This window comes from Drosophila willistoni (assembly GCF_018902025.1).
Source record: "Drosophila willistoni isolate 14030-0811.24 chromosome XR unlocalized genomic scaffold, UCI_dwil_1.1 Seg144, whole genome shotgun sequence".
NCBI lineage: Eukaryota > Metazoa > Arthropoda > Insecta > Diptera > Drosophilidae > Drosophila > Drosophila willistoni.
The window spans coordinates 3,067,247-3,074,373 of NW_025814057.1; the positions used below are offsets into that span (position 1 = coordinate 3,067,247).

At 36.0% G+C, this 7,127-nt stretch overlaps 1 protein-coding gene and 1 long non-coding RNA gene across 2 annotated transcripts in view; both read left to right on the top strand.

Moving 5' to 3' along the window:
* Nucleotides 1-7,127, top strand: part of LOC6638970 (elongation factor-like GTPase 1) — an 81,249-nt gene that overhangs the window by 46,562 nt on the left and 27,560 nt on the right. The gene's annotated exons all lie outside the window — the stretch shown is intronic.
* On the top strand, nucleotides 16-1,379 carry LOC111519472. Its single transcript, XR_002724385.2, has 3 exons — nucleotides 16-281; nucleotides 338-720; nucleotides 798-1,379. It is a non-coding gene; the product is annotated as an uncharacterized LOC111519472 (long non-coding RNA).

Below are 7,127 nucleotides of genomic sequence, written 5' to 3' on the forward strand. Positions count from 1 at the left end.
TGAATATCAAAAAAAAAAAAAAAAAAAAAAAAGAAAAACATTTTGGATTTTCGATTGTGGCTTCATCTAAGCAATTCACATATTTTTGAGATCCAAGAAGGCCTGGGATGATTGTAAAATTCGACCTGGTCAAGGGGGTACAGTACTTCAATCATTCTACTTCGTGAACTCATACAGTCAACATCAAAAATAAAACAAAAAGTTTACTTCTGAAAATCAAAAAAGAGAAAAACAAAAGTGAAAATCTGTTGACTGTTCAATTGATCCTGCAATCCGGAAAGGTTAGTAAACGTGAGGATATTACTTTTCATAATCGTGACCAAGTGTTCTTTTCCAGCAATTGGTTATGAAGCTCCCGATCTAAGCTAGCATATACGAGCTTAAGACATAGCTACAGAGTCTTCTCAATATTCAGACGGGAACATTGGAGATTTCTGCTTCTGATGTAACGTTGGCCGATTCAGAAGTTGCTGGTCTAGGCAACAACAAACAAATTAAGCCGATTGTGTCTTGCTATGAAGGCAACAATTTTGTGTGCTTGATACGATTTTCTCTTCAGGCCGAGGATATCGCGCTTCCATTAGTCGATAATACGGTGTCAGACTCAAATATTGGAGTTGTGTCGCTCGAAGGAAGTGAATCTTCCGTCATTGAGCTATCTTCAGGAGCTAGTAGCGAAAGAAAAGGCCAAGGACATGAAAAACCCATTGAGACCAAACGGTAAGTGTTAGAAATAGGAAATCAAAATTCAGTATGACTGAATATTCCATCATTTCAAAAATCTTTCTCGAATCCAGTGAGGAGAGCCCCTCGTATGGATGTATGGAGGAGGCATACGGTATGGGCGATGCGATATTATATCCAGACCACGCTCAGTTAAATCTGAAATGAAAATGGAACCGGATGTTACAAATGGTCAGCAGCCCCCCTACATAAACATACTGCCAGAGAAGAGGCCGTTTCTTGTGGTCTTTTCTTCCCCGGAATGTGTTCTTTGGGACATTTTTGGATTTCACAAACGTTCGCTGCTTAGTCACTCCGGTGACTGAATACAATGGCCGGCTTTACATCGCAGCGGCCAACGAAGACCCCAGGGAATGGGTGGCGCACAACGTATGTTCCATGGGGCTCTATGAGGGCGTTGGCTTTATAAACTTCCTGCACCTGACAGCGGCCAGAGTTGGCCAAACGTCGAGACTTGTTTCCTGCGAATTTTTACGCTCCTGGAACTGTTGAAACGGAGAAGTGAGCTGTGGTGAGCCGGGAAAATGTACCCCCTTCAGTCACAGATATTTGGCCCAATGGACGGGTTGGGATCTGGATGGATGCTGAGAGTGTGGATATCATCAAGGGGAGATGCAACCGCCATAAACTGTTTTTGGATGATCGAATGTGAGTTTTGCGATTAGATGACTCTTATATATTTTGATTTTATCGAATTTATATTTTGAAATTTTAACAAAAAAGTTACGATTACGGCAGACTCGGTTGCCTACCGATTACTCTGACTGGCAAAGGTCAAATATTTTATCGTAATAGAAAAATAAAATATAATTATTTATGGACGTTGCTTTACTACCGAAACGTTTCCAAGTGAATTTTCTGCTTACTGTTATTCGGGGAATAATAGTGAGTTTGAAAATTTACTTGGAAACGTTTCGGTAATAAAGCAACGTCGATAAATTATTGTATTTTATTATATTTCTACTACGATAAAAAATTTGACCGTTGCCTGTCAGAATATTCGATAGACAAATTAGTCTGCCGCAATCGTAACTTTTTTGTTAACATTTCAAAATATAATTGCGATAAAATCAAAATATATAAGCGTATTCTAATCGCAAAACTCATTTGATAATCCAAAAACAGTTTATGCCGGTTGCATCTCCCCTTGATGATGTCCACACTCTCACCATCCATCCAGATCTCAACCTGTTCATTGGGCCAAATATCTGTGACTGAAGGGGGTACATTTTCCCGGCTCACCACAGTCCACTTCTCGGTCTAGGAGGAATTCGCATTGATCCAGGCGGGCGGACGGACGGACGGACGGACGGACATGGCTATATGAACTCGTCTCGTCATGCTGATCAAGAATATATATACTTTATATGGTCGGAGATGCTTCTTTTTTTGCAAGGGTATAATAAGTAGACATTATAGTAAAAAAATATTGTAAACAACTTAAACGACCAAAACATTTGAATAATCAGTGTGAAATTCAAAAGTTTATTTGCCTCTTATCAACTTTGAAGAAGAATAACTTGAACATTTTGTATGACTTTGCTAATGAGCATATAAATTTTAACTAGGAGTATGCCATAAGTTTAATCTGTAATTGTAGGTACTTTAAATTCAAACATCTGTGCCAAGTTTTATAAAGATGGATGCACTATTTCATATAGCTTACATAGATAAGTTACAACTTTATAATGGTCTAGACTCTAGAAGGAGTTTTAGTAAATCCAAAGAAAAGGATTGACAAGGCTATTGGGTCTCGAGTCCTTAGTCTTATTATTAAATCAAATCGGAATTTCCTAAAGACTTTGGAAAGAACTTGACCTAAAAATTGATAAGATTAACTTATTTGTTTAAGTGCAACGGTTAATCGTTATTTGTAAACTAGTCGAGTGCAGTAATTGCTGTATAATTTATCGGTAATCAGTAGTACTAAAAATACTTAGCATTGATTAATGTCTTATCGCATTAAAATGATCGCATTTTGAACCGAACAGTAAACAAAAAGTACAAGCCAAATTACAAATTGCCTAGCAAATGGCCTAAAATAAGAAAAAAAAAGTTTCACTTTCTATCAAAATGAAGAAGAAACTACAAACAGATATATAAATAAAAAAAAAAAACAGACAGGTGAAATCTGTATAGCTTCCTGTTATGATATAGATGAAGTCGAGGAGAAAGGTATATAAAAATCCAAATTAAATATTAAGAATAATTATAGTTGAGAGCGGGGCTACCTTTTTTTTTTTTTTTGTATTTTGTATTTTGTAGGTTTTTTTCTGCTTCTTGCTCATTTTGTTCGGTTGATAAGACCTTCCCCACCATTTGCCATAATGTTGCTCAATTAAATTCATGTAGATGCATAAGCACCTCATAATTATGCAGATGTGGTGGAGCCGGAGCTGGAGATGGAGATGGAGATGATGCCTGCCTGCCACCCCTTTTCCTCGGACTTTTCCCTCAGCATTTCTTTTTTGTTGAATTTGATTGCATGTCAGTTCACTTCAGTTCAGTTCAGCCTCAACCTCGCACAAATCGCTTCTAATTAGTGAGGGGCAAAATGAAGAAATTTGTTGTAACCGAAAAATTTCTTCTTGAATTCTTAGGGTCTTGAGGTTGTTGTTGTTGTTGTTGTTGCTCTCTGCGTTCAGCTCTGTGACCTCTCATGGACATTGTCATGCTGTCTAATTTGTTTGTTGGCTATTTGTTGGCTGTTTGTTAGCTGTTGATTTTAATGATGTGAAAGAAAGTTGTATTTTCTAATGACGCTTATAAATCTTTTTCAACACACATACACACACACACACACAGCAGACAACACCAAAATTATTTGTTAGATGATATACTAGGCACCCGCTCACCCACCTCGTCCACCCCAGTGGACTAGTCACCGTCACCCGCCCTCTCTCTAACTACACAGCATCATGCAAATCTTTGCCAGCGGCTACTCATTGATCCCCAAGCTAATCAATCAATATCTGTTGTCTTCTCAGATGAAGGAACAGTAGCTAGGTTTTTTTTTTGTGTAGATTCGAACAACCAAAGTCATCATAATGGGACAAGTTAACAGCTCTCAAGAAGAGAGCCAAGTTATGCATACATATATGGTAATAATTAACTATCTATCTATCGGATCGAATAGCATTTGGCTAAAACAGTAGCACAATTTTCCATCATAAAGCCGTTTAAGACTTTCGCCAAAAAATTCGGCAAACGAAACTAATGATCAAAGTGGTGGTGAATCAATGGATGAAATCGATTGTTGTTCGATTAGATATGCTAAGTAGGTGACTATGTAGTAGGTGGTAAAAACTGAAACTGAAATAATATTATGATATCTGCCTCCAAGATGGAGACTAAAATAACGAGAAATCAGTCAATCGAATTAGTGAAAATCTGCAAATCCAATAGCCAATAATTTTCTAATGATGGCAGCAATGTAAAACGGTGACGCAGCTCTTGAAGTCTTTGCAAATAATAAGGATTGAGACATTTTGAAATTCGCATCAGTTTAAAATAGTCATTAAAATCCTCAAATGTATTATTTTGCTCTTTTGTCTTAATAAAATTAGAATAATGTTTATTTCTGTGATAGAACATTACGATTAGTAACTATTCGTTAAAAGCAAAGCCTTCCATTTGACACTAAATGTGTTCTTAGTTTTTTTGCTTGTACCAATCTTTATTCTTGTGTCTATGGATTCAGTCTCTCCTTATTGTTGTTAACCTGAAACCTTATAGTCACCCACTTTTTGTCTACTTAGCTCCTGGATGAAAATTGTCAACGGTTAACAACTAAAATTGCTTCTTAACCCCAATATCGTTCGAATGGAGTGGAAAGAGAGTGAGTGGTGGGGTGTGGAGAGGATAGGAAGAGAGTGGAAGAGATTGCTGCTGGCTGGCTGGCTGGCTGGCTGGCTGGCTGGCTGGCTGGCTGGCTGACTGACTGACTGAATGAATTATTTTCCTTTCCTACCTAACTATTGCAATTTGTGGCGGCAAATTTCTTGAGTAGGTACGGGTACGAGGTCGAGAGTCTTCCTCTCTGTTCCCCTTCCAAAAACCTAATGAAAAATGTGTCGGCTGCTGTTGCCGCTGATGCTGCTTAAACTCTAATTAACGTTTCATGTGTTTTGCTGGGCTGCTTCTTAAGAAAAAGAGTTGATTCAAGTTGAATTTCAGTTTAGTTGGTCTCCTATAAACTGACTAGTCAATGTGCCCATTCTGTCTCTCTTACATTCTGTCGCTCCGACAGTTTGTTGTTTGGGAGATATGTATTTTTTTTCTTTCTTTCTTTTTTTTGGGATTTAACAGCTTTTTCTTTAAGATTCAAGATGCTGTCGCCTAATTAGTCGCTTAATAAGATTTTTATGATTTTCTTATGATGAATAATTCCAGCTTACATAGCTCGTTTTAATGCACTTGTAAGTGCAGGTCTTAACATTCATAATTCTATGTTTCTTCACCTCTTTGCCGTCATCGCCCTCCCTTCCCCCTCCGTCAACTAACTCGCCTGAGAGCCAACAATTCTTTTTGGTCTGCTCTTGTTGCCGTGGCCGCTGCCACTGCCACTGCCACTGGCTTCCGGTTAAAGCCATAAAAAGAAGATCTTCTTTTGACTATACTTTTACGATTCGTACTTATTTTTTTCTCTGCATTACTTTTGAGGTTTGTTTTTTTTTTTTTTTTTTTTATGCCTTGATTAGAGTCGTTTTTATATTTATGTTTTGGAATTATCATTATTTTTTGTTTTTTATACTTATCATATTATTTTTTGTTGTTTTTTACTCTCTTTGGCGTTAATTGAATTTGTGGCATGCCACAACCAAACTCCTCTGCTCCGCTGTCGCCCTGTATCCACTCCGCCTCCTTCTCTGCAGCTTTGGCATTTATTTAATTATATTGCCGTCGAGTTTGACTTCTACTTTGGCCTGCTGCCGCTTTCTAATCAACATTGCTCCAATGATTTGCATTTTCAGCTGGCTTAATCATTGTTTCTTTGGTTCTTTGTTTTTTTTGCCTCAGTTTTAATTGTTTTTGGTTGAGCAGAGATTAGCAAAAGATGTACAAATAAATGTTAGAATTTTTTGCTTGAATAATTTTGAATAGTAAATAGGAAGGAAGACTAGATGGTGAAGGCAGGTGCCAAAAGAGATTTTACCTATCTATAGTCATAAAGTGGCAAATGTCATTGAAATCAAATAGTAATGATCGACTTTAGTTCAGTTCAGATACATATATAGCTGTGAAAGGGGCAATGATCGCGCCCCTTAACGTATGCAAAATTTACTCACTGCTTACAGCAAAATAATAACTATATATTTTGTATGTCTTATAACTTCAAATGCTAAGAAAAATGTCTGCTTCGAGGATAATTTTTTTATGCACAGGACAAAATATTCTTTTCGACAAATTATTGCTTAACAAGTTTTCTGAGATTCTCATTATCTATACTCTGGGCTTATAGCTATTCAAATGGAACTCTAAACCAGGTTTTTAAAACGTTCTCTTCCAGTTGTCATAAGTTAACAGCCAGCTAACAGAGCTCTGTTAATAGTATTAAACATAATGTGCATACTTTTAGGCATTCTCTTTTACTTTTTGCTTACAACTTTGGGAAAATTTAGGCACATACTTTTAGCCTGCAGAGGTATAACTAACAAAACTGAACTAACAGATATAAAGATGATATAGATATAGAAAAAGTTCCAAGTTATAGCAATCCAAGTTCAGTAAAAGACCAAAAGATCTTTGTGAATGCATTTCTAGGCAAATTAAACATATCCCATCAAAAAAAGACTCACTTATGCTGCTTTTGTTTCATTCGATAGTTTATATTTTAAAACACAAAATGAATTTGTCTTGGATTTTCGTTGCTCTTTAAATAATATTAAACATAATTTGAGGGATATACAAAAAATATAGTAATATGTGATATATGTATTTTGTTTTTTTTTTTTTTTTTTGGGAGGAAGGTTACAAAAAAGCTAAGTGCATTTCCATCTGCTTGACAATTCAAAATTCTTAAAGAGAGTGCACATAAGTTTTCTTTTACACTTTCAATTAATGTTATGCTTGTTTTATTATTTTTCTTCTTTTTGTATTATTTTTGTTTTTTTTTTTTGTTTGTTTATATAAAATTGCACTAAATACATCTGTCAGAGAGCCAAACTCGAAACAGTTTCAAACTGTCTTTCTCTCGTTCTGTCAAGTTAATGAAATATACAAAAGGCGTATATAGTTATATATGTATATATATATATAAAACTTAAAGATAAGACAAAAAAAAGGTTCTAAATAAAAAAAAAAAAAAAAAAAAAACAAATGGAAATGGGATAAGAAAGGATAGGAAACTGCACCCCAGTTTGGCACACATTGGGTTGGGTTTT